We start from the raw sequence: 25,712 nt of genomic DNA, 5'->3' as shown, positions 1-25,712 counted from the left end.
GGAAAGATGTAAGCTGCCCCACTGGAAAAGGTACTGAGCCATGTGCTAACATAGATAAGGATAATGGGGTAACATAAGTTATAAGAGCTAATAAGTAGCCTGACCTAATGGGCCAATCAGCTTTATAACTTATGGAGATCTCTGTGTGATTGATTTTCTTTGGGGTTTGCCAGTTGTGGGGTACTGGGCGGGAACAGACACCCCAACAAGCCGGCCCTCATGCTACACATGTGTGGCTGGAATGGTGATGGGTTTATGGGGATGTGATTTGTCACAGCAATGGAAGGTCCAGATTAACTCCAGTCTCAGAAACAATCCTTAAACTCCTGCATGTTTCTGAGAAAATATTGAAAGAGCAGTCACCAACCATTCAGGCTGTACATAAGCAGAACACAGCAGCTGCTGATCTTTCAAAGGCAGCAACAGCCCTACCTTTAAAATGGTTAATTGACAAGCCTATCTGGGTGGAACAATGACCTTTGATATCAGAAAAATTATAATCACGAGAACAACTGGTACAAGAGCAGCTAAATGCTCAGCATATTGAAGAACTGCCCAGTCCTTGGAATTCACCTATATTCGTTATTAAAAAGAAATCTGAAAAATGGAGAATGGTTAACAGATCTCAGAGCTATTAATAAGATGATCCAGCTCTTTACAGCCTGGACTTCCTTTGATAAAGAATAATTAGATAAACACTTCACAGGGTCATTTTTGATGGGGTGGCTGGGGAAACAGGCTCAAGAAAGCTTATCTGGTAATAAAACACCCTTGATTCCCAGTGAGCCCACCACTCACAGCATTTCAGGAACCTGAGGTTCAAAATGCTTGCTGGGGCATCCTGTGTGTGAGTCACGCCCGCTCCATTGGGTTAAATGTTCCCATTTTCTGGCAAGGAGTTACAGAATGTTTGTGTTTGGCAAAGAAGAGCAGGTTGTGATCATCTCTGAATTCACTCTGGCCAAACCTGAGGCTAACAGCACGCTTAGCTCATGTGCCCACAGGATCGGTCACAGCAGTGCCCCCTCGGCCGCTCGTCAATTCTTGCTTGTCCTTTCCTAGAGGATGAAGTGCAGGGTCCTTCTATACACTGGCCATCCTGACTTCAGGTCCAGTACTAGGGAGGCAGAAATCAAGGCAGATGTAGGCAGAGATATGGCTACCTTGGTTCTTCTGAGCCTCACTTTCCTTGTTTGTGAAGTAGACATCGTTAGCTATGTTAAAGAAACTGCAGAAGCCTCCGACACAGACTCTCGACAGCTGACAGTGGCTAGGACCCCTGGAGCAGAAGGTTCAATCTAACCCTGCTCAGTTTTGATTCTTCATCTGTATATTATCAAAGTCTTGGCCTCTTGCGGTTGCTGTGAGGATGAGGTAATATGTAAACTGACCGGCACAGGGCCTGGGTTTGATAACGTGTGCCCAAGGCCCATTGGGAAGGCATCTGTACTGCTTAGGTGGTTTTTGTGTTTGTTTTTAACTTGACACTAGCTAGAGTCATTTGGCAGGAGGGAACCCCAACAGAGAGAATGCCTCCATCCGATTGACCCGCAGGCTAGCTGTGGGGCATTTTCTTGATTAATGGTTGATGTGGGAGGGTCCGGTCCATTGTGGGTGGTGCCACTGCTGGACAGATGGTCCTGGGTTGCAGAGGAAAGCAGGCTGAGCAAGCCACGGAGTTAAGTCAGTAACCAGCACCCTCTCTGGTCTTTGCTCCAGTTCTTGCCTGGGCTTCTCTCAGTGATGAACTATAATACAAGCTGTAAGCTGAAATAAATGTTTCTCCCCAAGCTGCTTTCAGTATCACGACATAAACCAAACAGACCAGCATCCCAGGAGTCAGCATGCAATTAGTTAGGTCCACCAAAGGTGTCCATGTGCCTTCCCAACGAAGCCACCCTCAGGGTTAGCGAAGAGGATGAGGGTAAAGGAAGTGGAAGAACTTTCTAGATGTTTTTGCAGCTTTAAGTTCTGGTTTTGGAGTTGGAGTTTATGACACTGGGGAGATCACGTGCTCAGAGGAGAGTGGGCACCAACTAGAGGTTATTCACAAGCGTGACCTCACGGCCCTCACTTCCTGTGTGAACCTTCCCATCTGCTGACTCAGCTCCACAGAGCTCCGCTCAGGAAGCAAGGGCTACACGAGCCCAATTAGCAGCCTTATCCTGGGGTATGCAACCTCACTCTTCCTCGGCTTGGCTGAATGTGAGCCCAACACCTCACTTCTCATCCTTCTTGACCCCATCACCAGTCAGCTCCTCTCAGAGATGGCAAGGCAGCACTTCTGGGTAATCGTTAGAGCAGCAGGTCTCAACCTTCCTGATGCTGCGACCCTGACCCCCAACCACAAAATGATTTTGTTGCTACTACTTCATGACTGTAATTTTGCTACTGCTATGAATCACTATGCAAATATCTGATAAGCAACCCCTGTAAAAGGGTCATCCAATCCCCAACGGGGTCACAACCCACAAGTTGGACACCCCTGAACTAGAGCCTGAAAGGTTCTGGTCTTATATTTGTTGAGATTTCAGAATGGCAGCCTGTTAGCTTTGGGTAGCAGACAGAGTCTTTCTGTGGTGCCCCCAGAGGGAAGCCACAGACCCCCATCCAGCAGCTTCTTGGAGGATGCAAACCCCCTGAAAATGTCCCGAGGCCCAGAGGGAACAAAGGCACCCAGCCTAGGGGACAGGGGAGCTTTGCAACAGGAGGCTGTGTTACCGCTGTGTCTCTGTCAGCCCACAGTGCTGCATACTGCAGGTATAAGTGCAATACCGCAGGGGATGGTGGAGAGGCAGGGACACTGTGGCCGCTTCACTGACCACAGAGTCACCTGAGCAGGCCTGAAGGGATGAGATCAAAGCTTGGTCAGAGCTCCAGGGAAGAGCTCTATTCTCCTTGTGGACTATGAGTGTGTGTATGTGTGTGTGCACATGTGCGTGCACGCATGTGTGTGCATGCACACATGTGTGCCCACATGTGAAAACCAAATATCAACCTTGGGTATCATTCCTCAGGTGCCACCCACATCATTTTTTGAGGCAGGTTTTCTCACAGACCAGAACTTGCCAAGTAGGCTGACCTGGGTGACCACTGAGCCCCAAGAATCCTCAGGTCTCCCTGCTCCCTGGTGTTAGTATTACAGGTGTGTACCATCACATGTATGCACTGTCACATGTAGCTTTTTAAACAAGAGTTATTGGCTCAAATTCAGGTTCACATGTTCATGCAACCTACGCTATGCAAGCTGACACCCCTGTCAGCCCCGGGGAGGCCTCTACTGGGGGTGGTGAAGGGGAGGCAGCTGTTTTGTAAAAACACCAGGATGCAGATTGTCTCTGGGCCCGTTTCTTCCACCAGAAAAAGACAATGTTAGACAAGGTGAGTTCTCAGGTCCTTGTGTACCTGCTTAGCAAATGTTGATCTGTTGGGGGGAAGGGAGCCTTAGCGGACTCGGGTGTTGCTGTTGACCTGTGAGGCAGGCAGAAGTTAATGGCTTAACTGTTCCATGGGCAAAGCCTGGTGCCCAGCTCCAGGATGCCTGATATGGGGGTAGGGGGGAGGCTTGGTTGCTGCGGGGTTCAGCAGGGAGATGTGGTAGGGAGAAAATAGGGAAGAAGAGAAGGTCTTTCTCCTCTGAGGCCCTTCCCCTTTCATCAGACTTTGCTTCCAGCCTCCCCACCACCTCACTGGGGCGGAGGCCAGGAGCTCCCTGGCTGGTTTTTCCAGCCTGAGACATGTCTTCCACTGTTAGGCACCATCAGCTGAGCCTCTGCTTCCTCTTCTAAGACCGGTTCTTTCCATTCCCCCAACTCCCAGGCAGGGTGCAGAAGGCTGTGACTGGGAGCGGAAAGCCAGGAGGGTGAGGAGAAGGAGGTCTGGTCCATCCACAGACCTTGGCCTGTGGGGATGTGGGTGAGGAGATGGGGAGAAACTCCGGGCTGGCTGGCGTGAGGTAACTCCACTGTTCCTTCACAACCATCCAGACCTGTGTGGTCCTCCGCTCTCCACTTCGGAGGCCTCAGGAGGAGATGGGTGGGGACCTCAGGGAGCTGAGGGAGAGGGAATCCCAGCTGGCTCTGGCTGGGTGTCACTAGGGACCTGAGGTCAGGGACAGAGATTAATCGATGGTGGCTCTGTGAGGATCGGCCAGTACCAGGATTCATGGCACCATTCGGGGAGAACCCAGGCTTGGACGTCCCCTTCCTGTGGGAAGATGGAAGCAGCTGGAGGGGTTTTCTGGCTGGCACTGCAGGCTGCACACCATCAACAACCACTCATGCCTACAAGAGCCATCTTGCAAATGGGCATTTGGGCAAAGCTGTGCCAGAGAAATCTGGGTGGGGGTGGGTGCTGGGTCATGATCAGGCTTCAGCGGGAGGAGGTGATTATCTTGGGCTCCTTGGGTATTTATCCAGCAGTCGTTTGCTAACTGAAGAGGTGGCTTTGGGCCAAAGTGCATTCATTGAATGAACTGGACAGAATCACCCAACACAAGGGCAGCACTGTGGCTGTCCTTCCCAGTGTGACGTCTGCACAGTCCCCACACACAGGACAGGCTCTGGAGTTGAATTGAGTCACCACCCTGGGACCGGCCTTGTGATGAGGTTTCAGCTTCCTCATGCAAGGGACACTTATGTTGGGGTACCTGGTGCTGCGGGTTTGGTGAAGCAGGGAGAACCTTGTGCAGAGCCTGGTGAGTGCCCTAGGCACTTGGGGACATCTCTCAGCCGCCGGGAGCTTTACAGTTGAGATGAAGAAATCAGAAGCACATATCAGAAGACTTAGATAGGTGGGCATGGTGGCGCATGAGTGAGACCCATGATATGCTGCCAGGAGGATGGGTCAGCGCCCCAAAAGATCAACTTTCTTGTCATGGCCCAGCTACCCATTTCCCAGTGCTCCTGCCCCCAGCTGTGGAGGACCAGCCTGCAGGACTCCACACCCCACCTCTCCACAGTGAATAGACTGACTGAGCAGCAGTCTGACCCCAGCCTAGATCTGATAAGAAGAGCGGCAGCTCCTTCAGGGTGTCCCTAGGAAGTCTGCCCTGGACAGCCAGCCCGACTGATGCTGTAAAGATGTCCTAAGGCAGAAGTGGGGCACTCGGGGACCACACACTGAGTCCACAGCTCTGTGGAGATGAGACCAGAGCAGACACAGAAGGAACAGCATGGTGGGGTCTTCCTCTCATCGCTGCAACCACCTTGGACAATGCACTTGAGGGAGGAAGGGCTTACTGCAGCTCACAGTTTCAGAACATGCAGTCCACGGGTGCTTGACCTCATAGATGTTGTTAGGACACTGGAGGTGAGAGATGTGGGGAGAGAGAGGAGTAATACGGGAAGGCGCCAAGGAAGCTGCCACCTCCATGGATAACCCCCACAATCTATTCCTTCAATAGGGTCCTGAATCCTATCTTTTGCCCCCTCCCTATGATGCTGCCACCTGATAAATCCATCAACGGGCTGGCATTCATTAGGTCAGAGCCCTCACGACGCAACTGTCCATGGAAAACATCCTTGCAGAGTCCCCATCCGTAGATGTTTCCAGGTCATTCTCAGTCAGAAGGTGAAAAGATTGCATCACAGGAAGTAACTGGAAGCTTCTGAGGAGAGCCGGGAAAGAGCCATGGTAACCTACATCCTTTTCTGATGGCCTTCTGTAGGGGCTCTGGTGGCTCAGGAAGCAGGATGACAGAGGAAGATGGGACTGGAGGCTTGGACAAGCACCTGTCTACAACTCCAGGGGTACATCGGCCCTGCAGAGACATCATGGCAAAGAATGACCGGCGTCCGCTGGCTGGGACATCAAGAACTAGAGGGATGGCGTGTGCGCATCTTCAGAGGAAAGACTGGCTGAGTGAGTCAGGCTGCTTCCAGCTGCAAGCGACAGAAGCCCCAGCCCAACATGGGACACACCGATGGGAACCAGCCATTCAGAAGAAGTCAGTAGGTGTGGCGAGCTTCCGTCAAAGGCAGTCTGGAGTTCAAAGTCACAGAAAGCACCTTATTACTTTCTGGTCTCCTTCCAAAGGAGGCATCTTCTGATTTCTTCCACCTTCCTAACTCAGATCAGTACGTCAAAAATATTATCTAAAAGATCGTCTTCTTCATGACAAAGGGGTGGCTTATAATTTATACTTGATTCAGAAATTGACTTTCAGGAAATTGTTTTGAGAAACATAACAGTTGGCAGTGGCCCTTGGACTATCAGCCTCTTGGTTCATGTCCAGGTAGAGAATGTCCTCTGTGGCCCAGACTGATTGGCAGGAGGCCCACAGTTCACGCCGGTGTTTCAGCTGGGGACACGTGTCATCCTCTTGAGAAGGTGCTGGCTGTCGGGGACCTGGCTCAGTGGCTTGTCTTAAGCCTGTTGTCAGGCATAAGCCTCACAGCCCTATCCCTGAGGTTGGAGGTAGGTGAACTCATCTCCCACCCACGCGGCTGGGAAACTGTTAGTGGGGCTAATTACTGCCAGGGACAATGTTGGGTAGCCAGCCACGGGGCTGGACTTGATTCTGTGGGCAGTCTGGTGATGCTGGAGGTTTTTGATCTGGAAGTGAACTCTTTCAGATTGTGTTTCAGGAAGATTAGTCTGACCACAGATATGGAAGCCAGAGGATGCTGGCAAGCCAGTGAGGTTATTAGGAGACCCAGGTGGGAGGTGGGAAGGACCACATTCAGGGATTAGAGTCAGCAGGGAAGAAGCGGGTGAACAGGACTCTGTGAGTGAGAGGAGGATGCAGACATGTGCCGAGGCTCCTGACCTGGGGGGCGTTTGGGGTTTCTGCCCGTACTCTAGACTCCTCCCTGAGAGCAGACCATTGGGAAATAAGAAGTTGCCACTGATTGTACAGCACTATATGCAAACAGCCTGGTGGGGCACAGCCCTCAGGCTAGCACTTAGGGAGCTAAGATAGGAGGAACCAGAGTCCAAGACCAACTGGGGCTACATAATGAGACCCGCCCCCCCCATGAATGGGGGGAGGAAGAAGGAGAGAGAGACACCACAAAGAGGAGAGAGAGATCACGTTAGAGGCTGCATCACCAGTGAGTCGGTGGTGTGAGCTGGGCAAACCTTAGGCTGAAGAAGGCATTCAGGGCACCCCCTCTTTGCAGCGTTCCACCTGGCCGGCATGTGTCCCTATTAGAACTTCATTTCAAGCTGTAGTTGTGTCTTGATCATATTCACAGTTGTAGCAGCCATATTTGTTTTGTTCGTTGAGGAAACCGCAGGCTGGGTGAGCAGCATTTGCTGTGGAGGGTCTGTTGGGGTTAGGGTACCGCTCAGTGGAAGAACATGAGCAGAGTCTGATGGGGTTGGGGTACAGCTCAGTTGGAGAACGTGAGCCTACAGGTTTGGGCTCTGTGGGAGGCAGTGAACTTGAGGAACAAGTTAGAGTTTCACTGGCTCTTTCAACATAAATGTTGTTTTTTTTTTTTAAGTACTTATGACATCTTTGCAGATTGCTTGATTGCAAGGATTTCTCAAAGCATAATGACTTTAAATGAATCTAAATATGTAATGCTTGGAAGCCTCAGATTCTCTGCAATGGATTCAGGACACTCAAGTAGTCAAGGCTGTCTGCCAGCTACCCTCATGCAGATAAAGACGAGGACAATTAGGTGAACTGGTTCCACTCAGTCTTGGCTCCAACCCTTACCTCATTAATTACGTTAGTTAGTGGACATGGAGCGAATGCTTCCTCGGTGCCAGCCACGGTGCCAGGCTCTAACCGCCCAGATTCCCGCCATCACTCTGCTGGAGCCTCTGCACCCTCCTGCCTTTCATGGCTTTTCTCACCTCAATTTGGCAAGTATTTATTGAGCTCACAGGAGGGTGAGAGAAATGGTAAGGAGCAAGTCCCACTTTTAGTCCAGAACGGTGGCAGGAGAGGCTACTAGACTCGGGAACACAGGGCCGTTTGCCCAGGGCCATGTTATCAGCTGGGCAAGATTTAAGCTAAAACATCTTAAGAATGGAAGATTGAGGATTTTCTGATTAATCCTCAGAGAATTCAATTAACTTTGGTTATTACCAGAACATTCCAGTCTGCTTCCCTGGTCAGCACTGCATGGGGAGGGCCTGGAGGGCCGGCCAGCAGTCCTCTGGAGTTTGGTCTTGGAGTCCTGTTTACACAGCACACTGCTCAGTGTAGCTTTTGGGGCTGGCCAGGGCAGCTGCTGGGAAGTTAAATCTCTGCCCCCTCCCAACCTCCTTTTGAGCCACCTGATTCTTGCTCCCTGAAACCCAATTATATTTTGGTTTTTGTTTTGTTTTGTTGGATTTTTTGAGACAGAGTTTCTCTGTGGATCAGCTCTGGTTGCCCTGGAACTTGCTTTGTAGACCGGACTGCCTTGAACTCACAAGATCTGCCTGTCTCTGCCTCCTGAGTGCTGGAATTGCCACCACCTCCTGATCCAGTTGCATTTTATCAGACTCTCAGATATTCCATTTGAGAGAAAATGGCCCCATAGGCCCATAGGGAGTAGCGCTGTTAGGAGTGGCCTTGTTGGGTAGGTGTGGCTTTATTGGAAGATGTGCGGCACATTTGGGGTCTCTGAAGCTCAAGCCAGTTCACTTCCTGCTGCCTGCTGATCTGGATGCAGAATTTTAGCTCCTTCTCCAGCACCATGTCTACACACTGCCATGTTTCCCACCATGGTGACAACGGAATAAACCCGTGAACCATAGGCCAGACCCAACTAAATGTTCTTTCTTTATGAGTTGCTGTGGTCATGGTGTCTCTTCACTGCAACAGAAACCCTAACTAAGACAGAAGTTGGTACCAGGGGTTGGGGTATTGTGTGATAGACCTGACCATGTTTTTATTTGGGGGAATGTGGATTTGGGGACTTTGGGCTAGAAAAGCAGTTGAATATTTTAAGTGGGACTTAATGGGCATTCCTGGTAGGAACACAGAAGACAGTGGTGCTGGGGGTGGTTTGAACTGTGGGGGCCTGGATCAAGAGGTCTCAGAGGAGAAGAATTTTAGATTGTGGCCTAGAGACTGTTGTTGTGATATTTTGGCTGAGAACATGGTTGCTTTTTGCTCTTGTTCAAAAAGTCTGCCTGAGGCTAAAGTGAAGAGTTTTTGGGTTAATGGCATTGGCAGAGGAAATTTCAAAACCGCCTAGTCATGTGGTTATTCATGGTCACTCTTAGGAAGATCTATAATGAGAAGGAGCAAGCTGAGCAAGGAAAAATACAAAGTGTACAGTTCAAGGAGAATGGGGGGCAACAGGAAGTGAAACGAAACTAAACCCTGGGCTCAAGGAGAGAGATTAAAGAAAAGCCTAATTCTAAGTGGAATATAGGGAGTGATTAGCAAGATCCCATCAATTAAGCTCCCAATCTGGGAAAAGAAATTAAAGAAAATTTAGGGCCAGGTGTGGTGGCGCACACCCTTAATCCCAGCACTTTGGAGGCGGAGGCAGGCAGATCTCTAAATTAGAGGCCAGCCAGGTCTACAGATTGAGTTTCAGGACAGCCAAGCTTAGGCAGTGAAGGAAACCAGTAAGAACGGAAAGCTGGGGGGCTGGAGAGATGGCTCAGAGGTTAAGAGCACTGGCTGCTCTTCCAGAGGTCCTGAGTTCAATTCCCAGCAACCACATGGTGGCTTGCAACCATCTATGATGAAATCTGGTGCCCTCTTCTGGTGTGCAGGCACACATGCAGGCGGAATGCTGTATACATAATAAATAAATAAATCTTTAAAAAAAAAAAAAAAGAACGGAAAGCTGGGTGAAGTGTGGTTGAACAAAGGGACCATGTTCCAGCCCCAGCAAGCAGCAGAATTTGGCAGTTTGGGCCACATGGTTCTGGCTTTAGGGTCAAGGCTAGAAGAAAGGGGTTATGGGATCTTCTTCCTAGACTACAGAAAGTCGCTGAAGCCAGGCATGTGTCAGGGATGCCCTGGATGGAGGCCTAGAAGGTGTGAGGGTAAAGCCTGGATTGCCCCGGAGACTCTGAGATGTTGGGGATGCCAGAGTTAGGGAGCAAAACTAGCCCAAGAGAAAGAAGTGTGTTGTAGTCAACAAAAGAAGGGATGGAGTTGGGCAGTGGCAGTGCACGCCTTTAATCCCAGCACTTGGGAGGCAGAGGCAGGTGGATCTCTGTGAGTTTGAGACTAGCCTGGTCTATAGAGCAAGTTCCAGGACAGCTAGGGCTGTTACATGGAGAAACCCTGTCTTGAAAAAAAAAAAGATGGGGAAAAGGAGAGAAGGGGAAGGAGGGGAGGGAGTGCACAACAGAGGGAAAGGGAAAGAAAACTGTCCCCAGAATACCAAGTTAAAATTTTGTAGTTTTACCTCGGTTGGCTGAGTGCTTGCCTAGCTTTCAAGAGATCCTGGTTCAACCCCCAGCACCACATAACACTGGGCACTATGCAGGTGGACACAGAAGGATTAGAAGTTTTAGGACATACTTGGCTACATAGAGAATTTGAGGTCACGATGACCTACATGAGACCCTGTATTCAAAAAAAAAAAACAATGAAAACTAGCGACAGGAAAGCTATAGATACCTACCTCATGAGGAAACGGTGGCATCCAAGTCAGCAATGTCTGTATGAGAACACAGGGTGGAATTCAATAGTTTCCAAAAGGCCTTCTCTGTTTTATGGGCACCAATCCACTCCCTTCCTTCCTTCCTTCCTTCCTTCCTTCCTTCCTTCCTTCCTTCCTTCCTTCTTTCTTTCTTTCTTTCTTTTTTTTTTGAGATGAGGTTTTATGTACCTCGGGTTGGCCTCCTCCTTTTTTCCTGAGTTGAGGTTTGTATACCCTACACTGGTCTTTCAACTTGCAATACAGCTGGAAAAAAACATAATCTGAGCTTTCAAGCTCCCTCACTGATCACAGACCATGATGACAAGTTTCATGTCTATAACTTTTACTTTCTCCCTCCTTTTAAAAAGACGTTTATTTCATGTGTGTGTGAACCATTCCTATATGTGCCCTGCAGTGTGTGTGTGTGTGTGTGTGTGTGTGTGTGTGTGTGCATGTTGTGTGTGAGCGAGAGAGACTATCCACTGCAGTGTGTGTGGAATTGGTTCTCTCCTTCCACCTGTGGGTCCTGGGAACTGAACCCAGGTCTTCAGGTTTTGTGGCAAGTGCCTTTACCCACCAAGTCAACTCCTTGGTGCCCCACTCCCTACGGTCTCTCAATGTAGTTCTGGTTTTCCTGGAGCTCGCTTATAGACCAAGCTGGCCTTGAACTTCTGGTGAGCCTCTTCTCTTGGCCTCAAAAGTGCTGGTGGTTTGTGCCCACTCTTAAAGAAGCCCCTAGATCATGTAAGCTGTAGCCATTACAAACCCCAGCTCCATCCCTGGTTTCTCTTTAGAGCCTTTGTTCTTAATCTCCCAGCCACAGTTTCCGGCCCTCTTATGTGAGATGTCTACTTATTTCCCACCACACTGAACACAACCTGGTCCTGGTTGGGTCTGCCTTAATCTTGAACACAAGTGTCCTGCCCAAAGGCCATGTCAGTTACCCCTTAAATTGGACAATGCGGGGTGGGAAGAAAAGATAGGGAGCCAGAGATCTTATGAGCTTTAAAACTGGCTCTCTTCGGACACATGCATGGTGCAGAACCATGTGTATGTACGGCAAAGCAGCAGAGGGGCAGGGTAGGGCTTCCTCTGTGTTCCTCTGCCTTCGCTCAGTACAGGGGGCTGTCACACTGATGAATATATGCGGTGACATCACTGAGGGAACGGCTTTAAGAACCACTTCATTTCACTTAGCTTATCCAATTAACCAAAGTGACAAACAAATTAAAAGGGAGTCTCTGGGGTGGCCCAGGCTTGGTGCTGCACGCCAAAGTGGAGAAACAACATAATTACACTCCCAGTTGGAAGTTGGGTGGGAGCACCCAGTGCTGCAGGCTTCGGACAAGCAACTCTCGTTTCTCAAGATAATTTCTGGTTTCACTTCAGAGGAACGGCTAGAAGGGTTTTGGTGACGAACCCAGATCTAAGGTTGAACATTCAGATCCTCTTGGGGAAGTTGGGTGATTGTACCCTTTCGATTACAAACCTGGAAACCTGCCTCCAAACAAGGCCCCAGGAGCCTTCCAGATTTTCTCCAACCCTCTCCAGGACCTAACACTGAATGACACATGGAAGGCTTTCCTGCCCTGAGTCAATAGTGCCCACTGTCCAGGGCCAGGAACTTCTGCCCTTGCTTTCAGGAAAGTGTGTTTACCCAGGTCGAGGAAGTGGCCCCGCCGGGGTCTTCATGCGTTGAGTATAAGCCAGAAGACTCAGGATTCCACAACCATCACTGCAGACACCTGCCCATCCCTGTGCAGTGGGACAGTGAGCAAGGCCACTGGTTATCAGGTACTGGGGTGACTTGGAGTTCAGCTGTAAGGACTGGCTGTCTTGTTGAGCGGCAGTAGCTTTCTAGAAGGTATGAGTCAGCAAGTTCAGCGCTACTCCGCCCCTCGTGGGATAAAGGGAAGCAGGAGAAGAGAGCCCTGCACTTCTCCACTCAGTCACACACACTGGATGTGCTCATATACATGCTAGTAACTCTTATTTTTATGTACACTGGTGTTTTGCCTGCATGTATGTCTGTGTACCACGTGCATGCCTGGTATCAGAGGAGGCCAAAAGAGGGAGTCAGATTCTCTGGAATTGGAGTTACAAATGGTTGTTTGGGTGCTGGGAGTGGACATTCCTTTAGTTCTTGCTTCTATCTATCCTGCTGCTTACACATAAACACACACACACACACACACACACACAGAGAGAGAGAGAGAGAGAGAGAGAGAGAGAGAGAGAGAGAGAGAGAGAGAGAATATCCTGGTTATTTTTTTATTTTATTTTTTCAGCTTGACACAGGCAGCGTTATCTAAGAAAATGCTTCCATCAGATTGCAAGTCATTAAAGCACTGATTAAAGATTGAAGGGAGGGCTCAGCCCACTGTGAGTGATGTCATTCCCACAGGTGGTCCTGGTTTCTATAAGAAAGCAGGCTAACAAGCCTCAGAACAAGTCGGTAAGCAGCTCTCCTTCATGGTCTCTGCTTCAATTCCTGCTTCAAGTTCCTGCCTGGCTCCTCCTGATGATAGACTATCCGCCAAATAAACCCTTTCCTCCCCAGTTTGCTTTCGGCTGTTTTGTTTGTTTTCGAGACAGGGTTTCTCTGTGTAGCCTTGGCTGTCCTGGAACTTGCTCTGTAGACCAGGCTGGCCTCAAACTCTCAGAGATCCGCTTGCCTCTGCCTCCCAAGTGCTGGGATTAAAGACATGCGTCCCCACCACCTGGTTGGTTGTGATGTTTTTATCACACCTATAGGAAGAAGCTGATATGTCCCTTAGGTGTTGCTGATACTAAACACTCCCCAACAACTCCTACAATGGGAATGGGTCTCAGGGTCTGTAGAAGGAGCGGTGGGCTGCTTTTCATCCCGCTCAGCTCCCGGCCACCCAGGTAGCTTTACCTAAAATAATTACACGGAAACTGTATTCATTTAAACACTGCCTGGCCCATTGTCTCCAGCCCCTTGTTGGCTAATTCTCACATCTTGACTAACCCATATCTAATAATCTGTATACCACCACGAGGTCGTGGCTTACCGGGAGAATTCTAACCCACGTCCATCTTGGGCAGGAGAAACATGGTGTCTGCCTCATTGCCTTCTTCCCAACATTCTGTTCTGTCTACTCCACCCACCTAAGGGCTGGCCTATCAAAAAGGCCAAGGCAGTCTCTTTATTACAATGAAAGTAACACAGACAGATGACCCTCCTCCATCAAGGATCTGTCTCTTTGGAACTCACCCTAAGATAATATCCTTAATAATGTAAAGAACTTTTATTAACCAATAAGACACAGACAAGAGGCAAATGACAGCCAGTTTTGATAGACACCATTGTTAAATGCATATGTAAAGCATCTTAGCAAGTGCATTCTAGGACTTTATCATAGAGAAATAACTCCACAGGCAAAGAAAAAACTAAATATCCAAGGGCCAGGTGAAGTAATCCCCAGCACAGGTGGATCTCTGTGATTTCAAGGTCAGCCTGGTCCACACATTAAATTCTAGGCCAGTCAGGGCCACATAGTGAGATAAATAAACATAAACAAAAAACCCAACTAAAAACAAACAAACCAGTAAATAAAATTCAAGACTTTCCTTTGGAGCTTTGCTTACAAGAGTGAAGAATTAGAGAAAAATTTTCAAGTTCATTATAATATTATGGAGCAATTATTTCATAATGTAGATATCATAAATATGAGATACTGAGTAACATTCAAATATAAAACCATACATAGATACAAGTGTTTTCTCCCTTGTCACCCAAACTGGCCTGGAACTTTCCATCCTCCTGTCTTAGGTTCTCATGAAACCCAATACTTGCTTAATACACCTGGTTTCTTTAACATGTCATGAGGTGGACTCTAGACCAAGCAGCACATGTATAACACAGAGGGGAAACCCTGGAAGATTATAAAACACACTTCCCATAGTGAGGTTTTTTGGGGTAGGGTCAGGTAGGGGGTGGGTTATACAACCAGAGGGAAGTAAGTGGCTTTTTAGAGAAGTGTTTTGGACAAGCCTTCACTGTAAGAGTGGCCAGTGAATGCCAATGACGTCAACCTCCCAGGACTGTCCCTTATGTATGGTGTCAATCTGTGCCGGGCAACTGCTGTGTCTGCATCTGCTTCCCAGGAGTGGTGTGTGGGCTCCTTCTTCAGGGAAGGGCTCTCCTTCAGCTGAGACTGAGGATCTTGTCAGCCCTGCAGAGAGCTGCAATCCACCCACAGCAGGACATGGGCCAGAGAGAGGAGACAGAAACTGGGAGCTGTGTCTGCAACGGTGATGGTCTCCTTGACTGCAGCTGAGGAGATGAGGAGGAGCGATGCTGCCGAGGGTTCCGTCAGCTCAGAGCAAAGCAGGGCAGAGAGATGAGAGCTGCGCCTGGAGATGCCCTCTGCCGACCTCCACGGGCACCGACACATGTGCACATACATAGAAACAGGTACTCACACATACACATAAACAAACACAAATAGATTGGAGGAAGACAAGGACACACCTTTCAGACCAGCTATAGCCAAAGCCAGGCTGATCTTGAACATTTTCGTTTTATGAAGCAAACTCCTGCGAGTAACCCCAGTATTCAGACCCTTGGGTGGGAGACACACTTCAGTGTAGGGCTAGTCTGAACTACATAGTGAATTCCCAGTTCATGTGGGCTACAGAATAAGACCTTGTCTCAAAAAACTACCCACCAAAGGACAGCAAGAGCCCAAAGCCAATGACACAAAGCAAGCAGTAACTCTGTTGCTTAAGCTTAGGGGAGAGGGAACCCCAGAATATGCTGGTATACACACATCTGGGAGCAGCTCGAGAGAATCATATTTGCAGACTAATCCACTCCCTCAATTCGAATGTGTCTGGTAGACAAACACCGCTCTGCTTCATGCTGGCAACTATGCCTATTCTAAGAGACCAGGGAGAGAGACAGAGGGGACATATGTTGACAAATCAGCACTAGAAAATGGCCCTGGGGTACCAGAGCCTCTCTGGACTCTCTCCTGCAGAACAGCGTCTCCCCTTCCCACAGCTCTTCCCCCTCCCACAGGTCTTTTTAGGCCTTCCATAGTATGCTGTGGTTGCCCCCTACTTGGCAGGCTTGGAGCAGAATCCAGAACAGCTCCTCTCCTAGGGGAGCATGAATGACCTGCTGCCATGGCACCCAGTGTCTTGTGACACCGTCGTGTTGCCTGACCTTTCTTCTCCAGTGCTTACAGTAAAGTCCCGGGGTGAGGGGTGGACAGAGAGTGATGGGGAGAAAGCTGCCTCACCCCTCAGACCACAAGTCTTGCCTTGAGCAGCAGCCTCGGCAGCACAGGTGGCACCCGTGTGCTGCCACCATTGGTCTCGGAGCGTGATTCCTCCTGGAGACTTCAGATGAGAAGACGCTGGCCCAAGCACGGGGGTTGGGCTTTTCTGGGCTCTCCGGTCAAACAGTGCCTTAATTCCACATCTGGACACATGCAGATGTGCCCGAGGCCGTCTGGAGAAACCATGCAGATGAGAAGCCCTGTGGGTGTGAAACCCTGCTTCTCAAGTCCAGCTCAGCCAGCTGGCTCCCCAGAGTTTCTCAGAGAAAAATCTGAGCTTGTAGATCGTATCAGCAGAAAGGAAAAAGAAAAAGCTCCTTCAGCAGATCCCATCAGCACGCTGGGCAGCTCATGAGATCACATCTGATGATCACACAATCATCTTAATTATTTATTAATGTAGTCAAGGCTTGAGAAACTGGCATCGCCCCCTACAGTATAAACTCCCCAAGCCAGGTCCAAGTACTACTTGGCAAAAGCACACAGATGAGCAATGAGCCCCAGACCACACCTTGGGAGCTAGGGTCGGTGATACATTGTTAACCTTCCAAAGCTGCCTTCCAGACAATCTGGGCAAACTCTGTCTCTGCTGACTCCAGCAGCGCTTCTCTCCATGTGCACGGCAGGATCTCTTGGGGACGTTTGGCTGGCCTCACGTGTCCCTTTTCAAAGCTGATCCAGTCGGTCTCGGTTGGGCTCCAGCATCAGAGTAACTGTTGCCTAAAGTCCATCCTGGGTACCAGGCGGAAACCAAGACCTAGAGGGAGGATACACTGTCCAAGGGGACGAGGACCATTCATCAAAGACCAGTTTCCTGACTCGGGTCCAGCGTTCTTTGCACCACACAAGTGGAAGAAGTGTAAAGAAGCCATCGTTCTGATCCTCGCCAGTGTAGGATCCCCCACGGCTCAGATCCCGCCTTGCAGGATGGAGCATGGTGTAGGTTGGACTTGGGAGCCCAGCTCAGAAACGGACACCTGCCATGGCCCAGCAGCGGCTGACATGCTTATATTCATTTTTAAGGACAGGCCGTGCACGCTGGCTATACTCCACAGGGAGACAAGATATGGAGATGGGAGCTTGGGGAGATAGCTTAGTTGGTCAGGTACTTGCTGTACGAGCATGAGAACCTGAGTTTCCTAACGCCAGCAGCAGCAACGAGCACCTCCAATGCCAGCACTGAGGAGACAGGTGGAGCTTGCTGACCAACCTGCCCAGCTGAACCAATGAGACCCAAGCAGAGTGAGAGACCCTGTCTCAAAACAGTGGAGAGCAATTAAGGAAGACACCTCATATTGATCTCTGACCTCCACATGTGCGCACACGTGTACACACATACTAACTCCCACATATATACCCACACCTACCACACACACACACACCTACGCAGAGAGAAGTGTGTGTACATATCTCTCAGTTTCCTGTGAACGTACTCTCACACCTTGGGGCTTATGGCTGTAGCTGCCTATTTCCAGAACTTGACTCAAAACCGTGGTCAGCTGAAGCTCCACTGGAAAGGAACTCACCCTCCATGCTACTGTGCTCCACAGATGTGCCTCTGCCACTGCCTTTGTAACCCAAAGCCATTGAGTGTGACTCACCGAATGCAGGAGTCACGTCCCAGCACAGCGTTCAAAATCAAAGTGACTGGTAAGAAACAGAACATACCCAGACTTCTGGGTACCATGGCAGACTAGAGGCTGCCTTGGTATGAGCCGGTGGAGGAAGGAGTCAGAATAAGAAATTCAGATTTTATTCCCAAGAGACAAAATAAGAGCTTCAAAAATCCATGAAAGATGGGCATGGTCATACGTTCCTTTAATCTCAGCAGGCGTACCTCTGTGAGTTCAAGTTCAGCCTGTCTACATACTGAGTTCCAGGCCAGCCAGGGTTATATAGAGAGACTGTTTTTGTTTCTTTGTTTGTTTTAAAGTGAATGGAACCAGGAAAGAAGAGGCGTTGTACGTATCCACTTCGGTTTAACCTAGCTGTACCGAAAGTAGTTCAGGGGGGTTGGTGGGTAGGGCACAGCGGAATACCAAAAAGAATATTAAGCTGTCACCCCTGGACACCCTGAGAAACGTCCACGCAATTCTGTGTCAGGCTTATCTTTACCAGCCAAGCCACATGCCACTATCTCCCGTCTCCAAAGCGCTACCTTCTTTAGCAGAAGTTTGGCTACTGTGAGTCTCGTACCGTCCTGGGCACTCGGGGTCACCCCCATCACGGACACCTGTGTTTGGCAGTTTGAGGAAATTAGGGACTAAAACCTGACCAAGATCGCTGGCATGGAGTTCAGAGTGCAGCGGAGCAAAGGGGAAGCTTGCCAGGCTCCTAGAACCAAAGGACGCGACACCAGAAAGGACTAAGAGGCCACTGGGGTCATTGGCTTCCCTGCAGATGGATAATAAAACCATCAAAGCTAATGATTGTCTGGGAGCAAAGGCCTCTGAACACCTCCGCCCTCCTCCCCTGCTCCACAGCCAACTCTCCATCGACTGATCACTCTTGTTACCCTCCAGTCAGGGCTTAACAGGGGCAGGGTCTCTCTGGCGGGAGATCCTGTTTGTTCTAATGCGCCGCTCCTGAGATGGCCCAGACCGCCAGCTTGGTTGGGCTCTGTGGTGCATGGCAAGCAGAGCAGACGCTTCTGTATGTTGACTCTTTTATGCTCAGTCTGACTGCCAGACAAGTGTGCCTCCTTGACCCATCCTTTCTGGGGGTTATTTTCTCCAGAGATGAGAAGGCTGAGACCAGCGTTCACAGCCACGGCAAGCTGCAGGGTGCAAGGCTCTGGGCTGACGGGAGGAGGATTTCAGAGCCCGAGTTTATTAAGTAAATGGACTCTGGTTCAGAGGTCTTGCTCTTGAGGTGGGCTTGTGGCAGGCAAAAATGTGAGGAAGACGGGCAGACTTGCCTGAAACTCCTCTGGCTTCACAGTGGCTTTTCCCCTATCTTCAAAAGCACCAATTCAAAGCATTTCGAAAGAGCATGTGTGTGGAAACTAACAAGCAAGCCCCAGCCAAAGGAGACCCCCTTTGAATGTGGCTCCTGCCCTGTCCTGAACCAGCACAGACAAGTCTGAAATGAAAAGTTCTTCAGCTTCTGGTTGCCAAATTTTGAACACTTTAGAGCTGCCGGTTTCTTCTTAATATTTTCCCACCCTCCCACCTTCTTCCGCTGAACCTGCTGGGGGAAGAGAGCTGGGTTCTGAGGTGATTCCCACAGGCAGGAGCTTGTTGTGTGGAGCCTCCTTGGGGAAGAAATGGTCCGCGAGTGTGTGAATCAGTTGCTTTTGAACTACTGTTACCATGAAATGCTTTAACTGCGAAATAACTTCTCTTAAAGCCAGTTTTCGCAAAGGTAAAATACAACATTCAAGCTCTCCGCAAAGAGCACTAAAGAAAAGCTGGACAAATCTGCCACCGTCACTCTTCAGGCATTGACTGAGCCCAGCCGTGCTGCAGGCAGAGCAGTAACTCAAAACTCAAGGCCAAAGCTCTCCTTTGAAAGTGTGGAAGACCAGGAAAAACACAAACACATATGCTAATGCAGGTTAGCATACGGTGATACATGCTTGTAACCCAGTTAACCCCAACGGAGGCAGGAGGCAGGTAGTTTGGAAGTTCAAGACCAGCCTGGATAACTCAGCAAGTCTTTGTTTTAAAGTAAACATGTGCCAGAGATGTAGCTCAGTGCTCACTGGCACCTATGAGGCCCTGGGTTTAGTTCCCAACAACAGTAAAAAACACTAAATTACAAACGGGAAGAGAAGCATTCGGGCTAGCAGGGATAAGACAGCCACAGTCTGCAGCAGAGGCAAACACAAGGAACCATTTAGTTCCGAACGGCAGAGAAGACCTTAACTGAGGCGGTGGAAGAGACTGGGACAAGAAGGCCAAAGCAGAATGGGGTGGGTGGGGATGGGCGTGGGAGGCGGATGGGGCACAGGATTCTACAATTAGTGGCTTAATGCAGTAGCCAGGCAGCTTTATAAGAAGCTACCCAGCCTAAACAAGCTCCCAGCAAAGTCAGATTCTGAAGGGGCAGAAAGAAAGGAAACGAAAGCTCTGAGACTACGGAGCCCTAAACTAGCAGGCTGAGCATTCTCATCTATCATCTGGATCCTGGAAAAAGCAAGGCTGTGACCCCTCTCAGCCTCACCCTTCATCAGCCCCTTACTGGCCCGGCTTGGTCCCCAGAACCCTCGTCCTCTTCCCCACCCCTTGGATAATTTTGAAAAGAATTATCACATCACTCCATCTGTAAATATTTCAGTTGTTTTATTAGCATTTAGATGTGAGCAAGATCAAATTATACAGGTCAGAGCGTGTTTCAAAAAAAATCACGAAACTGGAGATCTTGGCACAATGAAAGCATCCCAAGGCCAAGACCCTGGCATGTTTATTCCCAGTTCTATTCTGTTCAACAGCTTCCCAGTGGCTCAGAAGAATTCTCAGGGGCTTTGGATGGGGTGAAATAAAACGGGGGTGGCCAGAGATCTTGGCTTTGCTGCAGTGCTCTGGATCCTTGCGGAATGCTGGACACACACGGGCAAACACTTGCCTCTGTACATCTCCGTGCTATTTTCAACATGGATCCGAGGAGCATCTCAGCAACACATGCCTTGCCATAAACCAGGGTCCGCCCAAAGCGACCGGTGGAATCTGAGGATGGCAGAGCAGTCTGGGGCAAGGAGGCCAAAGCAGAACAGGGTGGGGATGGGCGTGGGAGGCAGATGGGGCACAGAGGGTCCGGAGGCTCAGAAGAGGGATGTGAAACTGAGTGGGAGGCAGGGAACGAAAGTGGAGCATGTTATCCTGGAGTGAGGATGAATCACGCAGAGAATAGCTTTCCCACTGCGACTCTGAGTAACACCCTTCACGGCTGGGACGGGGGGCGGGGATCCCCTTCACAGGAAAAGAAACTGAAGAGCATTTGCAGCCCTCGATGGGGATGGAGAGAGGTCATGGTGTGCAAGGTGTTTCGAGAGATGGGACACCCCTCCTGGGTGGCTAGAGTGAGCCATTTGCCCTCTCAATCTCGTACCCATGCTCCCCATGAAAAGAACAGCCAGGCAAGTCACCTTTGGATTAACTGGGTTGTAGGAAAGGGGCAGACGTGTGAGTTTGTGGTAACTTTTGGATAGTGTCTGTGAGCAGCAGGAAGCAGCCACAGCAGCAGAAATGACCTGACCCACGCATGAACTATAATCTTAAGAGCCAGAACAGTGCACAAGCTCATAACTGTGAGGTACTGGTATGCCAGTCACTCTCCAAAGCACACACATTATCACATTTACTCCTGATGGTAAACTCCAGGATTACCACTCTGTCACGGAGAAACTGAAACTTGCACAGCCTCCCCAAGATCCATGGTGATAAACAGGAAAGTCAGAATTAATATCCATCTTTCTGAATTCCAACTGCATGGTTGTTGCAGGTTCTCAATCATGCTAGGGTGGACAGAATCACTAAACACACCTCAGATTTTACCATCCAATCAAAATCAGAAACACTCATTAAAGGCTGACCTCAGAGTGAGCTCAGTAAGGTTCTCACAAAAGCTGGGACAAAGAGCCCCCAAAAGCAAGCACAGAGATGAACTATAGGAACTCATGGACACTTACTAATGCTCAAGAAATAAATGAGTGGGGGTGTGGGGAACACCTGCTTGCAGAATACAGACAAACACTGGAACAGGTGGAGCAAGGGAGTCAAGACAGAGCCAGGCAGGAATGATTACTGATGATTACTGACACTTTATCTAAGGGGAAATGTTGATGGATAAGATATTGGCGTGGTCTTAAAAGTATCTATCCAAAAACTGTTTCTCAGTTCAAAGGGAAAAAAATAATTACACAGGAGAGAAGCTGGGCAGACCTTGAATGGATGATAGATAAGAGGGTGTGTTACTGGGAAAAGGCAGGTAGACATTGCTTGTCCCAGCTGAGACTCCCCAGACAGGCAGGGATGGTGTTGGTTCTGTGCTACTCTAGCTGAGAGAACACTGCATCAGAAGAAGTTATTCTGCAGTGCTGAGGACTGACTGTAGCCTGCGTGTGGGGGCAACTGCAACAGTACTGAGCTATAGCTGACAATGACCTGGAACAGGCTTTGTGGCCCACGGCAGCCTCACTGCCTGCCTCCCGAGTCCTGAGTGCTGAGATTTCAGGCATGTGCCACGGACACACAGTAAAGCCAAGGTCTGTGTTTTTTTAAAAAGAAATAAAAGTCAAAAACATGAGAGGAACTATGTTTTTAAGAAATGCCAACTTCGCTGGACAGTGGTGGCACACGCCTCTAATCCTAGCACTCGTGAAGCAGAGGCTGGCAGAACTCTGTGCGTTCAAGGTCTGTTCTGGTCTACAGAGTTGGTTCTAGGACATCCAAGGCTACTAAGGAAACCCTGTCTCAAGAAAAAAAAAGGAAGAGAGAAGGAATGAAGTAAAGAAAGAAATTCCAACATCATATGGCACAAACAGAGGACTATGGAAATGTAGGTGCAAGGAGGGGAGAGGGGAGAGGCAGGTGATCACCGTGGAGGGGGCAGCACTGTGAGAACACGACGGCAGCTGGCAGCATGGCTTGCACACAGTGCCAACACACCTTATACAGCTGGCAGCCATACTATGGCTATGTAACAGATCTATGTTTCTGAACTGCATACTAAGAAAATCCCAGAGACAAGATTGGGGTTCAACCCGAAAGTCGGAAAAGCAAGGCAGCCAACCACTAGAGAAGTCTTTCCTCTACCAAGGCTGGGCGATCATAAAACTTGTAGTGAGGGGCTGCGGGCAGGCCTGCTTTTCGCCTCACCCGGCTCCCGCACGGCTAGCTTAGTCCCAGAAATAACAACACACAAATTGTATTCATTTAAGCACTGCCTGGCCCATTATCTCTAGAGAGTTAGTTACTGACTAACTCTCATATCTAAAAAACTAAGCAGACTAAGCCTCCCTCTCCTCTCATTTTATATTCCCTCTAGTGCTGGGATTAAAGGCGCATGATGACTCTTTAGGACTGGGATTAAAGGTTTGAGCCACCACTACCTGGATTTGTTTCTGTATTGATCTTGTGTACCCCAGGGTGGCCTTGAACTCAGAGATCCATCTGACTGTCTCCCAAACCCTGGGTTAAAGCTGTGTGACACCACTGCCTGAGTTCTAGCAGCTTTAGCTTTGCCTCTGGTCTTCAGGCAAGATTTAGTTATTAAGATACAAATAATATGCCACTATAAAGATGCTTAAGTTTGCATTACATATTGTAGTGTGTGTGTGTGTGTGTACGCGCACGCACGTGCAGGTCAAAAGACAACTTTTGAGAGTTGCTTCTTGCTTCACATCCCTCAAAAGAGACAAGGATATAGCAAGCATGGTATCCCTGGAATCCCAGCACTCAGGAGACAGAGGCAGGAGGAGCACAGCAAGTTCTAGGATGGGGGGGGGCACACAGCAGGACTCTATCTCAAAACAAAAACAACTGAGCGAGAGGGCGAGCACACAAGTCCAAGCAAACGGGGCAAACACGAACCACGGCAAACCTGGGCAAAACCCTTCTCACAGCAGGGGACAGACACTCTTGGATTTACAGTGGGGTTATCTCTCTACAAACCCACTCTAAACTGGAAACATCATCAAATATAATTAAAACATCTGTGATGGCTAATCATGATTGTCAACTTGACAGGGTTTAGAATCACCAAGGAAACAAGCTTTGAGCCCGCCTGTAAGACAGTTTCTAGATGAGGTTGACGGTAGCGAGACGATACTGTCTCCTGGGCTGGGTGAGATTGACAGCATAGGCTGAGCACCAGAGATACTGATGCTCTCTGTTTCCTGGTCCTGGTGCCTCCAGCTCCGGCTGCCAGGCCTTCCCTGCTAGGACGATCACACCCTCCAGCTGTAGCCACCGAAATGCTTCCTGCCTTAAGTGGCTTTTGTCAGAGACTTTGCTGTGGCAAGAAGGCAGGGAGCTAAGGACCCAGCAAGCAACTCGTAAGCACACTGCTGGCTGCTCATCCTCCTAGGAGCAAGGCTTAAGAACCAATTGAAAGTATGGCACTGCCCCCTCTTCCCCCTGGGGGGTTTCCCTGTAGCTTTGAAGCCTGTCCTAGAACTAACTCATATTGACCAGGCTGGCCTTCAACTCACAGAGATCCACCTGCCTCTGCCTCCGGAGTGCTGAGATTAAAGGCGTGTGCCACCACTGCCTGGTTTGGCACTGCATATTTTGAGTGTGGGAAAGTATCAGGAAATCAGAGTGCAGTTTCTACAGAATGGCTGCAGTCAGGAGAAAACACCAACTTAGGGGCCGTCGGTATGTCCAGAGAAGACATTTGATCTTTCAATCTCTCTGACATCTTCCAGGGTGGTGGTCAGACTCTGCGTTCTCAGATGGCATCAGGGAAAATGCCTGGCATGAGGCCATGAGAGTAATTGCCATCTCTAGAAGCTCAAGGCTGAGCTGCCTTCTACTGAGCAGTTTAGCAAAGATCACCAGCCTACCAGAGACCACTTGGGTTGAAACAAAAACCACACAGAACCAGCAGGAAAACCAACACCTTGAATGTGCCAGGGAAATTTTTTCAGGTCAGGAAATATTTTTCTTTTCTTTTTGAGACAAGGTTTCTTTGTGTAGCCTTGGCTGGCCTTGAACTTGCTCTGTAGACCAGGCTGGCCTTGAACTCAGAGATCTCTCTGCCTCTGCCTCTGCCTCTGCCTACTTAAAGGCACGTACCATCACACCACACCTGGCTCAGGTGAGGGAATCTTATTTCATATACATCCACCCATCAGAAGGCTTGGCATACATGACCCACCTCTGCAGCTTGTATTTGAAGTGTACTGGTAACAGGTTGAGTGACAGCAGGGAAAGACAGCAGAGTGATCCAGAAGCAAGGACACATTTAGGCTGGGGCTTGGGAGACACTAGTGAACAGCTTCTCTCAACGGGATGATGACGTCACTGTAACTTTGAATCGCTACTGTGTGCGTTTAGACCCTGTGGATACTGAAAGATAAAAAGATTTCCCCTGCCCGATCTGTGAAACTCTGAGAAGGGGGAGAGAAGGTCACGAAAGTGATGTTGTTGGAGGGCAGCCAATCAAAATTGCATTCCCAATGGGATGGCCAGGAAAAGGAGGATGTGGGGCCAACACAGGTGGTAGGGGTGGCACTCATTCATTCATTCACCTATTCACTTGCCCAATAATTTCCATTTGTTTGGTTTTGAGGCAGGGTCTTACTATGTAGCCCTAGCTGGCCTTACTCACAGAGATCTACCTGCCTCTGTCTCAAGTGCCCGGGTTAAAGGAACAACGCTAGTGCTGGGTGCTGGTGGCACACACCTTTAATCCCAGCACTCGGGAGGCCGAGGCAGGTGGATTTCTGTGAGTTTGAGGCCAGCCTGATCTACAGAGCTCGTTCCAGGAAGGTTCCAAAGCTACAGAAAAACCCTGTCTCGCATCCTTCACCCCTCAAAAGCTACAACCTAACAGGTCCCAGAACAGCTTATGATTGCTATTAACAAATTGCCACAAACTTGGTTTAGAAACCACAGAAATGTGATGTCTTGAAGTTCTGAAGTCTAGAAGTCTAAAATCAAGGTGTTGGCGAGGGCCCTGCTCCCTCCAGAGGCCCCAGGAGAAGCCTCTCTCTGTCTGCTCCGACTTCCCATGGGGCAGTTTTCCTAGGCTTGTGGCGACATTGCTCCAGTCTCTGCCTTCATCTTCACACAATTCCCTTGTGTGTGAGGACAGCTGGGATTGAATCCCGGCCCCACCTAGGTGGTACAAGATGTCCTCTTCATCTCAAGAGGCCAACATTCGCCAAGGGTGGCCTTTCCTCGGAACG

The sequence above is a fragment of the Myodes glareolus genome, chromosome 5 (assembly GCF_982192425.1).
Source record: "Myodes glareolus chromosome 5, mMyoGla1.1, whole genome shotgun sequence".
Taxonomy (NCBI): Eukaryota; Metazoa; Chordata; class Mammalia; order Rodentia; family Cricetidae; genus Myodes; species Myodes glareolus.
This window is presented reverse-complemented; position numbering follows the sequence as displayed.